This window comes from Akebia trifoliata, chromosome 2 (genome assembly GCF_017979445.1).
Source record: "Akebia trifoliata isolate Shusen 1 chromosome 2, ASM1797944v1, whole genome shotgun sequence".
NCBI lineage: Eukaryota > Viridiplantae > Streptophyta > Magnoliopsida > Ranunculales > Lardizabalaceae > Akebia > Akebia trifoliata.
Genome location: NC_141376.1, coordinates 31,254,746 through 31,274,472, shown reverse-complemented (window position 1 = coordinate 31,274,472; position 19,727 = coordinate 31,254,746).

The window sequence follows — 19,727 nt, the reverse complement described above, 5'->3', positions numbered from 1 at the left end:
AAAAATGCATCATGAATTATGTATATGGTACATTTATCAAAATGCAGCAAAATACATGTCTAAAGCATTTACTGATTTCAAATCGCTTACGCAACAATTCAAGAAAAGCATATACGATCCAGAAATAGTTGAAGAATTTGAAGAAAATTGGGAGATATTGCTTGAAAATTATGGGTTGAGAGATAATGAGTAGGTTGTTTAAGTTATGCAAAAAATGGGCTCAAGTATATATTCGTGATCATTTTTATGCGTGTATGACCACAACATAGATAAGCGAGATCATCAACAAATTTTTGAAGGATTATTTTTCTAATACTATCATTCTTTGAGATTTTGTAGATTAGTACTCAAAAACCATGACTAGTCGAAGGGAGAAATAAAGGGAAACAGAAAATAAGTCAAGACAAACAACACCTATTTTATTTTTCAATTTGTCTGTAAAGCGTGAAGCATCCAAAATATATACAAAGAAAATGTTCTACTCATTTCAAGAAAAGTTCAAATAAATTATTGGTCATCTTTTGAAATTAGAAGAAAATGATGGGACAATCCAAATATATAGTGTGTAGAGATGAGAATATTCATCTTTGAACGCCAAGGCTACATTGTTTGGAGTCGCTACCATTCTATTTTGAAAATGAGTGTGAATAGGCACCCGAATCAAGTTTTTAGAAAATTTATTTTTCATGGCATTGTAGTGATTCTTATTTATGAAAAATGTATGTCTACCTAAAATCTAGGTAAAGGGATTCGATTAAAGAATAGGGAAGGTGTTAAATACTCAATTCTCTCCACCTAGATTGGTTTCCTTTTTAAACTTGACCATTTTTTAATAGTTAACAAAATAATACAAATGCATGAGATACATAAAGTAGGTGTGTGCACATGATAAGTATGTACCTCTTTCGAAGAGGGGTTAATGATAGTATTGACATGGAGAATATCGTATGGAAGAAAACATCCCATAAAGTCATCACATTTTATATGAATTGAAATATTGGTTTAGGATCTTATAGAAATTACATGGACGAAGTTCTCTTAAATCTATAATCTTAATGTATGCATGCTTGGCTAAAAACTTAGTATTTTAATTATATCAAGAGAGTTAAACATATCTTCATCATGACTAAGCATGTGTGGTGTATGTACATAGTGAACATTATGATGCATGAGAAAAAATTGGTTAAAAATGAGTTTCAGCATCCATCATTTCAACCAAACCGTCTCAAACATTCCATGCCCATAGTCGAGGTTCAATCTACTCGGGATGAAGGTGGGTTCTCCATTACATCCTAAAGGTTTCTAAAAAGAAAAAAAAAAGAATGATAGAAAAAGAATATGCAAACTTAAAAATTAACTAGATCCTAACCCACCTTGTCCCTTGATGGTCTTGAATAAACTTGAGCCTTAAGAGATAAACTTGAGGGTTGAGTGACTTAGTTGAGGGTAGATGGTTAGAGAAGATTAAAGTTGTCGAGTTGAAGGTTGGGAGATGAGGGATGGATTAAAGATTTTGGTAGAGTTTTAGGTTGAGAGATGGAGTTTGAGAGTATACCTTACCTATAAAAAAATGAAACTATTTATAGAATTATTAGACAATTTTTGCGGATAAAGTGGTTCAACCCTAAAATAAAAAGAATTGATACGAGGTTTAGGTTATTTCTTTTTGGATTTTTCATTTTTATGAGGGTAAGAGTGGAATTTGTAATATAAAACCCTAAAAATATTTTTGGTCTTTAATTTTTTGGTAAATAAATATTAGAGAACAAAAGTAATTTTGTGGGTGAGTAAGAGAGTGACATGTCTAAAGGTGAAATGGTAGGTAAAAAGTATACCTTGATTCATTTGTAAATAACTCATAAAGTAAGGATGGATGCATATTTTTGAAATGAACTAATGGGAGAGCTACATGTATGTACTTAAAGATTTTTATCTTTTGAAGGTAGGTTGGAAGTTCTCTCAACATTTGATTTTTTTTACCAAAGACCAAGATACCTTTCTGGTTTGACTACACTTTTTGAGAAGGGTATTCTTGGATTTTCAAAAGGGGAGTTGATCTTCCAATTAGTTTGAACATTAGGCATTAGGGGCTTATGAAAGACCAACATGTGTCATCTTTAAGGGCATGAGCTTGGGTTTGGATATTTGGGTTAGGTTTAAAAATGGGCTTGGTGTTGGGTTAGGAGATAGATAATGGATTGGTTCATGGATTAGGGGATTAAGTATGTAATTGGTTAGACTTATATGGATATGTTAGGGACAAGGTTTGAGTATGCAAAATATTAGATGATGCATGGGCGCATGTATGCATGTATGCATGAGGAAATGTGTCAAGTGACAATTTTTATACAACTTGGACCCATTGAAGGGTTTTGGATTTTTAATCGAAATCAACGTGAGATTTTTGGAAATTCCTAATGGATTTGTGCAAATTTTGGTATCTACATAATGTTACAGAGATGGATGGTTGGAATTTAGTGCGTACACTTAGATATAACCAATCAGAGCAACCGGTATTATGTACTTGCAAAAAATTTGAGTTCCATGGAATCATATGCTCTCATGAGATAAAATTATTTCGTGACTTAAATTTTAAAAATCTACTCTCCCAATACTATTTGAATAGATGAACCATTGCTGATATAGATGAAATGATTTTTGACTCATATGGAGATGCAATTTTAAGTAATATTGATCCTACCTCGACAACTTGTTATAATGAATTATCACATATTTCACAAAGAATCGTCGTAAATAGTGCAGAGTTAAATGCAATAACTACTTTTGCTAAATCATTGTTGTTAGAAGTAGAGGTAAAAGTGGAAACATTTTCAATTTCTAAAGAAGAACTAGTGAAGACATCTGAGAAAGACACTTATAATGCCCATGTTAATTTAATACCAAGCTTTAATGAGAATATTCAATTGCGAGATCTAAAAATCAAGCGAGGTCAAGACCATCATAAAATTAGAATTAAAAGTTCTTTGGAGACCAAAGCATCAAAACATGGGTAGAATATTAAACATGCAACAAGCTACCTAGGTTATAATTTACTTTAATTAATGTAATAAAATATTTTTAACGATTGAGTAAAATATAATATGTAAGTTTATTCATTCTTATTCAAGAATCATTTGGATTGGCACAACAATCATTGCATAATCAGTGCCCAAGTCAATTACTTCCATGGTCAAGAATGTACCCATAATATAATTACATAGGGTGGTATACAGAACAAAGAAATAATCAATTTTTTCCAAGTGATACTTACATGTCTCAACATGTGTGTAATTTATGTCTTGACATTTCTTTTTGAACTTAATGAAAATCATCATTTATTTGTATGCATCAATCATTTTATAAGTACCTTCGACACAAACTCATGAATCTCAAGGATTGATTCGAAGATTAGATTTTCCATATTCATCATCATAGTGGGTATGATTTTTACCAATTAAATAATATTTGATACAAAATCATTGATTGTATTATTAGACTTGTAAAATTAATGTCTCTTTTTCATTAGCTTTAATATGAATTTGTGTTTGCAGTTGTAAGAAAATGAATAACCAACATGTGGAGGATTTCTACCAAGGCATAAAAGTATTTTTTGTATTGCAAGGATTCAAAGCCATGAAGATTGCTTAGTCTATTATATCTTAGAAGACATTTTGATCAGTTTTTTTTTCTTTCTATGAATAACATTATTTCGTCAAACATTATTTTAGTTTATAATATAGGTAAGACAACAAAAAATGTTATGAAGTTACATCATATACATTGGAAACAAATATTATTAATTCAGGTTATGTTTTGTCAATTGAATCATGATTTTGGCCTTTATGTGAAGAGTAACTAATATATTGGAATGATATCCTTAGCCACTACCCGATTTCGAGTTTTGATATTTTAATAATGATATCCTTAACCACAAGGGGACTATATGAATGTGTTAATATTAGGTTCCAGTCCCAAATGTTTTTGTACCACGATCGAAATTCAAATGGAATTAATAGCACCCCAAAAGGGATATGTACTAGAGAAATGTCAGGTGATGCTCAAGTACCAATGGTGTTCCTTTACTAGGAGAAACCAAGGGTCCTTGGGCTCACCTTGTGGTTTCAAAAATCATGATATGATTCTTTATTGTTGTAGAGGACAAAATTCTATGAACTTTGAAAAAAGAAATTCTAAAATAAAAAATCATTTTTCACTTTTGAATTTCAATTTTAAGTTTGAGAGTTACGAGAAATTTTGATACCTATCCATTTTCAAAACCTTATATCAAGCTTAAAACAATTTTGTTTTTTTTGTTTTTTATAAGTTTTTAGATGAAGCTTAGAGGGCTGTAGTGTTGGACTGCTGATGTGGTCATCCATTTTAATCAAACGACCCTTAGTAAGCATTAAATCTTTCTATGTTAGTAAGGAAAGTATTTTTCATTTCAATTTGAAATCATACTATTTCAATTCAACATCACCATGCTTGTAGTTCTTTATAATAAATTAATAGTTTGAGTACTTTAAGAAAAAATAAAAAAGAGGGTGTACTCCATAAATAATTCTACAAAATCCTCCAATAGGATTGAATAGTCATAGTGCGTCAACAAAATCGCACTCTTAAAAAATGGTCATAATTTTAGAAAGATAGTTATTATTGCCATGCCAACTGTTCCTAATGCCACACTAATTCCTATATAAATCACACACACAAAAATGCACACTGGTGTGACGCTAGTAAAAATGGGTGTGACAATAGTAACTCTCTTTTTGAAATATTCCCAATTTAAACATAGTTTTAGCCTAGTCGAAGTTTGTCTCAATTGACCACCCAAGTCAAAGTAGACTCTAAATTAATAGTCCTAACCTGTTATGGCAATAATAGTCCCAACCTGTATAGCAAGGAAGACTTATTTCCTTCTTCCTGACTCAGGAACATAAAGTACATCTCATATTTTAGGGGCAGAGAATCTTGACCGTTGACCACCGGCCGTGCAACTCAATTGATGGTCACATTTTCATAATTTCATAAAGCTACTTACATGGCTCCCACGTTTTCAAACTGTTACACGACCCTTGACCTCAGTCTTCTCTTAAAGACTAATAAAGAATTATCTCAATGCCATCGTCTTCAACTTACAAAAAAAAATAGCTTGTCTTCAACCTCTTCAATTTCTATGATAAATTATTTTTTAGTTTGATTTACCAAAATATTCACAGAAAATTGTGAAATTCCCATAGCATCACACTATTCATTTAATTCTGAAAATATATAACAAATTATCCTTTTTGGAATTAATTTTTTTCACAATTTATACAAAATAAAAATAGGAAAGTTTTGATATTTTATAAACTTAAATTTTTTTAATCATTTATTAAAACTAAAGAGGGGAAAATTTTATTGTTTTATAAAGTGAATTTTTTAATCGTTCACTAAAACTAAAGTAAAGTAGGGAAAAACTTTACAATTTTAAAAATGGAATTTCTTTTATACTTTACTAAAATGATAAATAATATAATTCATTTACTAAAAAAATTCATGTTATTTGTTTTTATTATTGAAAAGGGTACATTGAGACAAATTAATTTCGAAAACAGTAAATTACCATTTTGGAATTAAAATGCATGGTGCATAGGTATGAGAATTTCATTCACAATGTTATTTTCTAGCTCTTTTGTAATTTTAATCTATTTGTTCAATCCATCGTAATCCCTTGTAAATAACTATTGATTTTTCTATCCCAAATTCCATCTTCTATTGTTTTAAAAATCTAATATTGATTTCAAGGTTTGAAGGTTCAAGTAGATAGAATTATAAGATTGAAAAATAGTGGGGAAAATTATCCAAGAGTTTAAAGTGATTTTGATGGATAAAAAATTCAGATATTATTGTTTACAAGTTGAAGGTGAGGACGATTAGATCATTATTTATATATTTATTATAGTAAAAAAAAAAAATTATAAGAGGAGATCGATTGGAACTAGTATTAATGGAAATTTTTTATTTTTCATTTTCAACAATTGAGAGAGAGTTTGCTACAAAGGGGACCCTGTTCAAGAGTTTATTCTTTGTGAAATTCCATGGTAATTAGTGATCCATACACGAGGACAACAATTGGAATTACCTATAATGGAGAAATAATGAAAAAATGTACGACGTCGGGAAAAGGACCTTTAATTTCCTTCTCCTTCCATAAATGAGAGAAATATGGGAAAGAAAAGACTTGGTTATTGTTCTTTCTTAAAGCAAGTAATCAATTAAAGCCTTAAGTCGACTTATCAATTTGTTCAACCAAGAATTGTCTTATATATAAGACAAAATTTTGTCTAGAATATTGGCTAAGATTTTCTCAAAAGAATATATATATAATTTTTTTATTTTTTTACTTTTTGTTAAGAAGGGTATCTGGGCTAGCTTGCACGCATCAATTATTCCCTTCCCTCCGAAAAAGGCTTTTAACATTGCGGTTCGTGGCCACCAAATATTAATAACCAGTGGGAATCGAACTTGAAACCATAAAGGGGAGCAACCCCCTTGACCTTGAAGTACTACCACTCGGGCACCCATCTGGTGGTTTTGTCTTCTATATACATACTCCAAATTGATGTAAAAATCGAAAGTATCCCTAGACTGACTATATATATGGAAAATTAGGTAGAAGAAGAAAAAATGGGACGTGATCCTTGAATAATAAAGAATGATCATTTACATCGAAGTAAAACTAGGAGCTTAAGTTAAAATTTGGTGTGTGAATAGAAATTCTCTTGCACTAAGGAATTTCAAAGAAAATATAACTTCTTATATATGTTACATGCACAAAAGTTTAGAATGTGCAAGAATAAGCAAATTTCATAACAACTTATAGAAAGTTTGCTATCTCTTACAGGTTTTGATATTAGAAATAATGCTCAAGGAAATCCTTCTCTATATTATCCAATGGAAGGAAGAAATATGGATAAAGAGTCCTGATTTTCTTACTTGAATTATTTTACCTGATTTACATGTGGTTGACATGTCAAGAGCATAGAATCATAGATCTTTTTCTTCGAGATACACAAGAAAAATATCAATGGTTATGTATCCTTTCCATCCCAGTCGAGTACAGATCGAGTGAAAATTTTCAAGTCAGTAAATCATTAACGATTGATCAAACATGTGGATGGAGAATAATTTCAGAAAGTATCTCATATAAATCTTCACAACGAGCATGAAATGGGTGATTTCCTAATGTGTTTACCAATGTTTTAACTATCAAACCGATGATCAGATTGAAAATTTGTCTAGTTGTTTGAGTGTGGTTAGACCGTAATTCAATTTGGTGGGAACAATTTATATTTATTAGAGAATTAAGACTATATAATGTGATTATTAAAAAAAATCTTTCTATCATAGAAATTCTTATCTTTCCCAAATTCTTATATTAGCAATGAAATAATTCGAAATTTTGTATGTTAAAACCATACATAAAAAAAAATATCCGGATCTGATTCGATTCTTATTAGATTGGGTTTGGATCCGATTAAACCCACCAATCTCGATCACTATAGGGTTGCTATCAAATCGACCCGATCTGATCCAAACCCGATCCATTGACAGACATACTTGCTTATTGTAAATACGGGCCCACCGTGTCAAGTTCAGTGGACCGACCAAACAAAAAGTATCCGGATTTACGTAGATACGGTCAGCCGTCATCGGTCCACACGTGTTAAAATAACACACGAGGACATCCAGCCTGTCAATCTCCTTATTTGTACAATCGTTCTTCCTTATCCAGCTAACTGATGTTTCTTTGTCGTGGTGGGCCCCACTTGTCCTGACTGACTTTTTGTTTGTAGTAGAATTGATAATGTGAAACGCTACTTACCTAACTTAAATATGGTCGGTCCCACCTCATTTCAGCTACTTTGTTTGACAGACAAACAAAAACCAATGCCTGCCAGCCCATACACTCTCTTTTTCAAAGACCGACTTTCCTTTTCTTAAGCATTTGATGTCGTTGGATGGAATCTTTTCGGCGGATGACGCAGCTGGACATTTTTTATACACACCACCATGCTGTGGGCTGTGGACTCCACTTTTTTACTTTTATGGGAATATGAGTCAGGCTAGCCTGACTAACTTAGTAAGATTTGAAATTTAAGGGGTCTTCAGCTATGTTACTTGATTCGTGGGTTCACTCGGTTCAAATTTGGATTTATGATTCATGGTTTGCCACTCCAAAATAAACCCGATTCATAGGAGTACACAAAGGTGAGGGTATTTGAAGGTTCAAGTGATAAGTAGAGTGAAAAGAGTTTGAATGGCAAATCTTGAGAAGAAAAAAAAAATCTAAGTTTCTATTGTTTATAGGTTAAAGATGAGGGTATTTGGTCATTTTTTTTATCAATCTTTTAATAAAGACCAAGGTCAAAGGGATCGACTATGAATTTAAGATTTTAGGGGGTTATCTCAAAAACTATCAACATATGGAGGTGTTGATAAAAAAAAAACAATTATTTGATCTCAATCAATTACACGAACTTGGAACGAATCATCCCGTGAACTAGTTTGGTTTGAACCGGTTCACGATTCGGTATGAAACTAACGAATTAGCTAACCTTGGTCTTGAGAGCTTACATTGCGGCATCCAAAACATGATTTTGATATAATTACTTTTGATTACAATTTAATTTTGAAATTTCAGTAGCCATTCATTTTCAACATCTTTGATGAAGATCAAAACAATTTTTCTTTTTTTAATATGAGTTTTTCCATAAAATTTAGAAGGTCGTGGTCTTGGCATCCAAAACATGATTTTGATACCATACAGATGTAGAGGTTTAAAAAATATGAAAAACAATTACTTTTAATTATAATTTAATTTTGAAAATTCGGTAGTCATTTATTTTCAACATCTTAGATGAAAATCAAAATAATTTTTATTTTTTTAATATGAGTTTTTTCCATGAAATTTAGAAGGATGTGGTATTGGATTGTCAATATTGTAATGCATATGGGTCCAACTACTCTTATTAAGATGTGAAATCTTACTTAAGTTGGTAAGGAAAGTGTTTTCTTATTCCATTTAAGAGTATTGAGTCTATCATCTATACTAGGGATGTCAATTGAGTCTATATAACCACTTCAAAAATAAGTTTACATTTCTCGTCCTGATCAGTTTTCCTTGATCATAGTTTGTATGTTGTTTGTTCAAAGCTTGATACAAATATGTTCTTATATCATAAATATTTCAAATTCAAATTGCACAAGATATCAAATTCCAAAATAAACATCTAAAAACAAATCTTATTACAATTTTTTTTTTTTAATTTTGAACCTTGGTTTCGAACTCTCTACCTCGATTTCTTGTTCTCTTTCACATTCTTCAAGTTCTATAAAATAAAATGATCCTGTAAAAGATCTGTTTAGCTATTTAGATATTCCAACTTTACAACTTACAGAGTATGGGGGTGTGTGTAAATAAGTATTATAGAAAAACCAAATTAGAAGAAGGAAAAAATAATAAATGTGTGAAATAAAATGTTAAAAGCCTTTGTTGAAGTTTTAAAAAAGAAAACCATTCATAATTATGGAATGTTTTCTCAATATAGTTTTAAAATATAATCTCTACAATATCATATAGCTTTCTTTTCTTTTAGACCCATTTTTCCTCTTTTACCATCTTTTATCTTTGGGAGCAATTCATCAGCCCTAAAGTTTGCCAAACATTTTTTAAAACATGGGTTAGAAGCTTTGGAATGAGCTGATTTCTACGGTGAAGAGATCATCCTCTCCAAAAATCAGCTCATTTTGAAATTTCTAACCCTAGTTTACAAATTGAAGAATCGTGGACCTTCAAATTTTTGTAAATCACTTTTGATGAGGTTAAAAGTTTTGGAACATACTGGTTTTTGGTGAGGATGATCTCTTCATCATAGAGATCATCCTCACAAAAAATCAGTTTATTCCAAAGCTTCTAACCCATGTTTTGAAAAATATTAGGCACAATGTTTGACAAACTTTAGGGCTGTTGAACTACTCTCTTTATCTTTTACCATCATTTGTCAATAATTTCCCTCTAATTTTATTATCTTTCTTCTTTTACCCCTTCAATACACTTTATTATCTTTCTTCATCTCCTCTCTCAAACTTTATTATTTTTTATCTTTTATTCTCTTAATCTCAAAGTTTTCTAATAATACCCCTCTAACTTTTTTTTTTTTACCATGCCAGTGTTTATATAAAATTTATCAATTTTACATATAAAAAAAAAAACGTTTTTACGTAACCGTGATTTAATTGTCTTTATATCCTTAAAAGAAAAAAAAATTCATTTTGAAATAATCAAAAGAGTATAAAGGTAAAATTACATACTGGTTATTACAAGTTATCCATTTATGTAACTATTTTTTCTTTACTTTACCTTTTATATAAATATTTTAAAATCATATCTAATTATGAAATTTAAAAAAAAAATATTCACCTCCATAAAACACCCAACTTTTTATATGATTAACAATATTGGAACGAATTACGAATTGATTTTCAATAATGAGGATCGTCTTGGATCATCCAACATAATATTCGTATAAATAGTACAAGTGAAAGTACAAATAAGAAGTAAGCAATCGATCAAATCTTAACATACATGTCAATCATTTTAATTTTAAATGTTGTTATTTTAGTTAACATGAGAGACATTTAGACAGAATTGAATAAAGATATAAGATACATAAAACTGATCCCAAAATTTTGAGACAAAGCTTTTAATGATGATGGTTAGATAAATAAAGGAGTCCATCTTTTTGTTCTCATTCTAAAGAGAGGAATTTTGATCTTTATAAGCTGGGGGTGCACATGCATGTGGGAGAGAAAATGGGGAGACCATTCAATTCTTTTAAGGAACTTTTGGTCTATATATTCCAATGGTACCTTTATCTATAATAAAGCAATTTTGATTTTTTTAGTTTTTGGCTTACATTGTTTATACCACCTGCATTATAATGTGTAATGGGCCGTTTTAGTGGGCTTTTTCAAAAGATTTTGACTTATCCATTGGGCCCAGTGGTCTCATAATAAGATTGATATTTGACTTAGGGATGTCGGTTCCGGTTTGGTCCCACCCAAATACAAAACCTAAATAAAACTTTGGTTCTGGTTCCTATCGGTTCCAATTTTGGTTTCAGACCCTTGTAATCAGAATCGATCTACAAATATCTGATATCCATTGGGTACCCAATGAGACTGATAGTTAATTTTTAATGAAAAAAACGACGAGTATCTGATAAGATGGGAAAAAAAAAAACACTTTGAAAATACTAATAATAATAATAATAATAATAATAATGGTATTTCTCACTTGGTAGTTGATACCAATAATGAATTCTTCAAGCAAATCAAACTTTTGGAGAAGGAAACCTTAAAAAATATGATATGGAATACTTGTCATAACTAATTGGAGGTCACCCACTAGGGGCTAGCTGAGATGGTAAGGTGTGATTGGGTTTTGCTCTCCAGGTTGTGTCTTTGAATCTTTACATGTCCCTCCACAGAAATGTGATTACTTAAATGCCGTAACACGTGACAGGGTGTTGGATGGTGCGTGCGGTCCCAAGTAGATTTGTCTCACCAAAGGTGGGGGTACTCCTTGAGCTAAATGTGTGTGTATGTATATAAAACTAATTGGAGGTCATGAGTAACATTGCAACAGTGGTGATACTAGTCAAGATATACAATAGCTATGGACCATGGTGGATTCATAATTGTGTTGTTCAATATATAATTTATTAAATAAATTAAGTATGTTTGTTTTCTTAAAGACTTTTAATTCTAAAATTTAAAAGATATACTTTTGTGAGAGAGAGAAAAAGTGATGATAGAGTAAGTGAAGCAAATGAAGCTTACAAATCCAAAGGATTTGGCCTAGTGGCATGCCGAGCCTTGATAAGCTTCTCAAGGAAGGGTAGGTCAAGTGTTCGAAACCCCCACGAATCAATGAATTCTTTGGGGCCACCCTCCAAGGTTTGGTTGATTCTCGACTCAACCATTTACATGTTGGGCTTTCCGAGGGGACAATGCGTGTGATCGTGACATTAGTCTCACCCAAAGTGTGGGGATACCAACAATAAGCGGAAAAAAAATGAAGCATACAACAATGATATTGATATTTGAATATACTAAAAATAAGAGTTGTGATAATCTGACTTAAGCACGTGGATCAACTTACCTAACGTGACAGACTCGAAAATCATAAATGTGTTCTCCTAGGGATACAAAAATGCACATTTGTATCTCGATGAGAGCATATCTACGATTCCCAAGCTTGTCACGTCAGGTAAGTCAATCGAGTTGCCATGTGGCTAAGTCAGATTATCAAGACTCTATAAATAACTTAAAATAAAAAATAAAACTTATGAAGAGTTTCACGCGGCAAGATGTTTTTAAACTTGACGCTCCGTGCTTATTATTGATTTGAAAAGAGCTTTGCCATGTCCAAATCAAACTGGATTTTCTCCATGCTCATTATTGCATCATTTGAATTTATTCTGAACAAATTTTATATAAACCGACCATTATTCTGAATAAACTCATGAAAATACATTTTTGTGGAGGTCTAGACCCACATGTCTCTTTGCTTATCTTTTGAGAAATTACACATTAAATTCTTTCAAAATCACCACTCTTTTTGATGGATTGATTGCACTTAAAAATTCAATCGAACTTCTTCTTCTTCTGTTTGATGCAAACGATGACCCTAGACTTCACCAATTTTCACTAAAGTCAAATTAATTGTACCTTCTTAAATAATAATAAAAAAATCGATTATTAATAAGCCTTCCATTGAGATATTTTATTTTTGGACTCTTAAATTAATGAAACCTAACTGACCCCTTGATTTTGATATAGCTTCCTTTACTGATAGCGAGTGATTCTCTGTATTAAACTTTTTTATTTTTCTCTGTGTTTGAAAATGTCTCGTTTTCAAAGCTTTAGTTTAATTCTTGATGAAATGACTTCAGCTCCATCTTCCTGGTTCTGCTTATGGGTTGAGTGGATTAAGGTGGTCCAAGCTTGGACCATAACTTCTTTGTTGAAATTATGTGACCCATATCAAGTCATTTTCCTCATTAATTTATTTAAATTTTATTCAAAGAGTTTCTATTGCCACACCACTTTGCTAATGCCACCCCAATATGTGTGCTAAATGTTTGTGATCTACAAATGAATTGGGGTGGCATTAGCAAAAGTTGGCATGGCAATAGAATCTCTTTTTTATTACAAGAGATATTTCCCAAAACGTACGCACCTTATGACAAAATTCTGATTCCCATACACTGTTCATTTTAATTCCCAAAACATGTTTTTTCAGTGAATTTGTTGTTTTTATAATCAACGAAATCGTTGATAAATTACTAGTGAGATCGTTAATATGGTAAAATTGTTGATTTTTTATCAATAAATTCGTTGCTTATAAAAATGACGAATTCACTGGAAAAACATGTTTTGGGAATTAAAATGAACAGTGTATCAGACTCGAAATTTTGTCATATTCAATCCCGAAATAGATATTCACCCTATAGCCAGTGGTGGATTTACATTGGGGGCAATGGGAGCACTTACCCAGACATAATTTTCAAAGTCTACAAGGGACTATGAGCTATTACGACAAATAACAGTGGTGGATAAAAATATCTGCCACTATTACCCCCATAATTATGTTTTTTACTCTTCTTTGCCCCCACATAAAAAAAGAAAAAAAAATCACTCATAAGTTGCCCCCACAAAATCTTTTCCACTCGTAAGTTGCCCCCATGTAGACAAAATCCTGGCTCCACCCCTTCCTATAATTAATATAAGACCATTTACTGCTCATGTTAAGTAAGCATAGCATCAATTTCCAAATGCTCACAACTAACAACCGTTTGCAAATGACATCAACAAAAAGAAAGTCTCTCTCCTACCCATGGTGAAAACTAGAAAACTTTCTGATTTGATAACCTTGTGACATTCAAAAACACGATCCGATCCACCGAGGTTGTTGAAGACAAAATTATATGAACTTTAAAAAAATAGTTATTTTTTACCGTTGAATTTTATTTTTAAATTTGGACGCTCGGTTGCCATCCATTTTTAATAGTTAAGATGAAGCTCGAAAAACCTTTTTTTTTTATAATAATTTTTATTTTGAATATGAATATTTTCATGCAATCTAGAAAATTGTGTTGTTAGAGGGTCAATGTGGGCCCAACCTTTTTAAGATTTGAAATCTTAAAAATAAATCTATGGGCAAAGGAGGTGCGAGAATTTTCTCTCTATTGCTAATGTCATTCTCACCACATGTCAAACTGTTGTTGGGCTGTGAGCAAAAAATCACTCTCGTCTCCAATATGAACCAAGATGTGTAAGGTTACGTCTATAAGATAAAATATATTAGGATTAAACTCTTCATTATCAGGTTGGGTCACTGGTTAAACCGATTGAGTCAGATGGGTCAAATGAATTTTTTTAAAAGAAATAGGGTATTTCTATCGACTCGCCAATGAAAGTTTTAGGATTCGATTATACGTGTTCCAATCCAATCGTGTCCAATTTTTTAAAAAATTGAGTGATCTACTAAATTTCTTAAGGGTTTTTATATATATTGTATGGCTAAAAGACCTAAATGTTATGTCTCAAGATAATCATGAGTTTATAGAGGTTATTTTTTAACTCACCTCAAACACTTTAACGACAACTTTAATTATGAATCTGTATTCCTCCTTTGAACTAGGGCACTGGTGTGATATCTGCCAAATATCCTCTGATACTCTAGTTAGAATAAAAGTTGCAGGAAATAATGGATAACAAGTTCCACCACTTTTCAAAAGTCATTTTCTTCAGGACCTCCTTTCCTACTTATTGGCCCACCTCATTCATTAATTGCCCTCTTAAACACGTAAATCATTTCCTTGATTTTAGGACTAGCTAATGAAAAGTTCTCACAAAATTGGAAGTTATCCATTTAGTAAAGAATGTAATTGACACTGTCAATCACTCCTACCTATGTTTTTGGGATACTCTCTCAATTTTGCTTGAGAATTAGTCAAACTTGTCCAAGTATCTACTCTTTTAGTAGGTAATTATCCCAATTCATGCATGCTGAGTTGATTAGCATCTCAAGTACCACAAGGTAGAGCCGTGCTGAAATATTGTCCCACCTAATCTTTCAACCCTCTCAGATCATGCCACATGTAGGGTTTGAATTTAATCTAAATTCTATCCTATACACTATGATTACATGGAATGTGGCTCTCCATAATATTTTGTATCTTGTGATTCAATTGTAAATAATTCAGTAGGGTTATTTTCGATTAATAGAGTTTTAAGTAAAAAAAAATTAATGAAAATAATTTTTTAGAGTTTATCTAGGTTGGAAAAAATAGAAATGAACCACATCTCTTACCACTAAAGAGATTGGAATCCATTAGGATTTCATACTCGAGGTGGGGGCAAGCTTCATAGGGAGGTCGATTAGGCTTCTTCTTTTCTTTTTTCCTATTATTATTTAAAAAAATTGTAAACGAGTGGCTATTGGTCAGTAATCCATAGGTGATGATGAGTTTTGAAATAGGTCATGACATTAATACTCATAAACTTTAACCAACCTAACAAATTTGCACCTTCAAAGACCATTAGAGTTCTAAATGACCTTTTGTAGACTACACTATATCAAATCTCCCCCAAGTTCAACCATCAATGAGAAGGTAATTTATTTTAGTGTAATGATTTTCTAACACCTCCTTTTGATACACGCCCCCATCTCAAAACTATAGATTAGTTGTCTTAGGATATGTATAACCATACATATTTTTCTTGTGTATCCTGAGACAACTAATCTATGATTCTATGATGAGGGCGTAGGGGGGAAGTGCGTCGGGGTCATGTTATCACCATTCTTTACTCTATATTTCAATCAAGTTTAAATCAACATATGCATATTAAATCATATCTGAATTATTTTCATAATTATTATAATTTTATGTCCAAATTTAAAAAAGGTGAATTACCATTTTGTGAGTTGAAAATGAGTTATTTATGATTTGACTCACTGTTCATTTTAATGATTAAAATGTGATTAATCATGTTTTCGTTAAAAAAAATTCAGAACGAAATCACTATTTCACAAGTTAAGAGTGACAATTTCATGAGTTTAAAGTGAAATTGTCACACTTTAAACTTGCGAAATAGTCATTATAAAAATCTCCAAAATGTTATCGTTGACATTATGATAATTAAAATGAACAATAAGTGAATTCATCAAAAATTGGTCACTTCTTCATAAATATCTCTTTTAAAAATTCATCCAAATTCTTTCTTATTGGCCTCTAACTACACTAATCTTAGATAACAAATTCCTTTTGTTTAAGAAACATCCCTTTTATTCACTTCGAACTTCATAGCTCACATACTATACAAATGCAAATTATTTTCTGAGGAAAGTAGGACTTATATGGTAAAATTGAGACCTTGTGCCCCAAATTAGGAAGAAAAGTTGGTTGAAAGGGACTCACCTTAGTCACCATTCCCCAAACTCAAGTTGATCTTATGTGGACTTCCACTTAAAAAAATCAAGACCGACAAACTCCCATACCAACCTATTGGCCTAACTAAATCATCATCTCGGCAAATTTCTGTGACAACTAAGTTCAACTTTTTTAATCAACTTGATCAAATTGGGTAACTTTTGTTGCCACACCATTATTTTCTTAGGGCACCTCAATTCATAAGCCACTACTAAGAAATTAGCTCACCTATCTTGAAGTGTTTTAAGTAAAATTGTGTGTGGTAATAGAAGTTCTTTTGATTAGTAATATCCATTTAATATAATTAATTATAGAGCGGTGATGATATGACCGCCCCATATGACATACTCAATTGACTCCCCTAACGTGGGATGTATCAGGATCATAGACTTTAGGTCTTGAGATATACAATTGCACATCCCCATAAATTTGTCCAATTGTGTATCCCAATGAGAGGAAATCTATGGTTTTGACACACCTCATGTAAGGGGGGAGTCAATTAAGTATGCCACGTGGGGGAGTTGGATAATCATGCCTCTTATAATTATAAAGGTTTATTCCCCACCACAAGGGCTTCCCTCATCTGTAATTCTCTCAAATAACAAAGGTCTTATCTTTAATACTCAAATAATGAAGGTAGGTGAAGGTTTCTTGATATTTCTTTCTTAGCTGTAATCAGATTAATCATGATTTGTTTAATTAAATCATCAAATATGGGACCCTCATGCCTCAATTTAACCAATCTGTATCTACCGTTAAGAATTTTCCAAGTACAAGAGATGCCTTAAATAGGGTTCATCAATTTAAAAAATTCATCAAATTTGTAGGACCTTGGTTCAATTTGGTTGGACCAATTTATATTTATAAAGAAAATTTAAAGTAGAAATATTTTTTTCTTAAATTATCTTTATTTATTTTTATAGAATCCCGTGGCTCATTGATTGAACCAATTTTATTAACAAAATATGGTCAAACCACCGGTTCTATCAGATTTTAACACATTGGGGTCCATGCAAAACGAAAAAAAAAAAAAAAAAAAATGCAAATTGAGCCTAGAATATTCCAACAAATAAGAAGATATCTGCTACTTGATTTCCTAAGATATATTAATTGAACTAATTATTAGGATAAATTATCATTTAAAATAATGTTTTAAAATGTTAAATAGCGGCCATTATTACGATACATGATCAATTTTTTTTTCTTTTGAAATAATAAGGTCATTATGCCATCACATACATATCTGTATGTCTCCTAAGGGTCAAAATTTTAATAAATGGACAATATATTTCTTAATAAAACATTATGAAACTTACTTAATATATTTTTTTTAAAGTATTTTTTTTAATAACCAACTGCATATGTTAATGTATATTGTATATGCACATGGGATCTGGTCAAATATAATAACATTATGATATTTGAAAAATTGACGACTATGATGTCACCATGATCATTAACATCATCATTATTTTTCTTCTAAAATATGTGTAAAAGTAAATTAATTACTAGCTGTCGTAAAGAATAATGATTTTTTGACGCCCCTCTCTGACACATGCCCCGGTACACCCTTTGATGTGTCATGTGCTAGAATCATAGATTCTTTTCCTCAGGATACACAACTCTGCACATATTCATGGTAATGTAGAGTTGTGTATCCTAATGGAAAAATCTATGATTCTAGTTCATGCCACGTCAGGGGGCGTGTGTTAGAGGGGGTGTCAAAAAATCACTATTCTATTTTAAAACCTAAATGTTTTGAAAATAATATTAGCTTACCCAAAATGATATTTCCCCATTTTGATAAATATTTTAGTAATTTTAGTCTCTCTTTTCCTTTTGTTTTAGGTAAAATGCTCATTTTTTTAATATAATATTAGGTTGGGACATTCATAGATTTGTCGGGTCGAAAACATTTACCTAAGTCAAAGGGAATGACCTAATAATTTGAAAAGATGTATATCTAATTTAAGTCAGGGCAAGATTTTCCCAAACTTGGCTTAAATATGAATTGGGTTAGGATCCAGATCGGAACAAAAATTTCCAACTCAATTCAACTGAATCAAGCTTGAGTGAATATGGAGGAAATCATATTGGGTTTGGGTTAATTTTTATTGAAAAAATTCCAACCTTCAATGTAGGGTACGAAATTCGCTGGAAATGAATAAGAAAACAATAACTAAGAAAAAATCAATTAGAGTAATTGACTTATGTGAAAATCCGAAAAAAAATAACAGAGGTGCACACTGAATATACTATGCTCGAAAGCTAGAAAAAATTTATAATGTTTCTCCCACAAAAACTACTATAAATACATTTAACCACAGTCAAAAAGTCAGAGTACGGGTTTAAAATAGCGAGGGCAAACTTTGATTTTTTTATTTTTTTATTTTTTTTTAAATACAATGAAAAATAAAAAATAAAAAATATATGAAAAATGTATATGTCTAATCATACATAAGTCATTTATTTAATTTATTCTATGTTTCCATTATCACATGTTCTCAAATATAATTATGCGTGCTATGATGTCAAAAAAAGTGAACTCATTAACATATCTTTTGTTCATCAAAATGATAAATTAACGTAAAAATGAAAAATCATAACATTAAGATATTATCATCCTATATTTCTACATTTATGAATCACCAAAGTCTATTACGTATCGAATCCCACATTAAAAAAAAATGTTTAGTTTAGTTTTTTCTTTTTTGTTGATTGTTTTTTTTAAATGAAAAAAAAAATGTGATTTTTTATTATTATTGTTTTAGTCATTAAAGGTGCAAAACATGTTTTAAAAGCATTTTTTTTATAAAAAAATCTTGATTTTTTTGTTACTATGGCCTTTACAAGTTAAGGTTAGCAATGAGCAAAATGCGTGCATTGATTAATAGTATCTTCTTGTTAACCAGTACCATCAAACCATGCAAAGCCATAACATGGAGTTGGGCTCAAGCTTTGGAAGAAAGTTTGTAGCTCAAAGTATAGATTTTTTTTTCACTATGATACCAGGTAAGCCGTGATAAATCACTGTGGTGGCTGACAAAGGGCTTAAACTCAAAACTTCTCTTTTTTCTCCTATTCTATCTTATTAAGGTGTTATTGGATTGAGATATGATTGATCAAGTACAACACGTTATGAGAATCACATCCTTATCAAAATCAAAACCCTCAATCTAGATC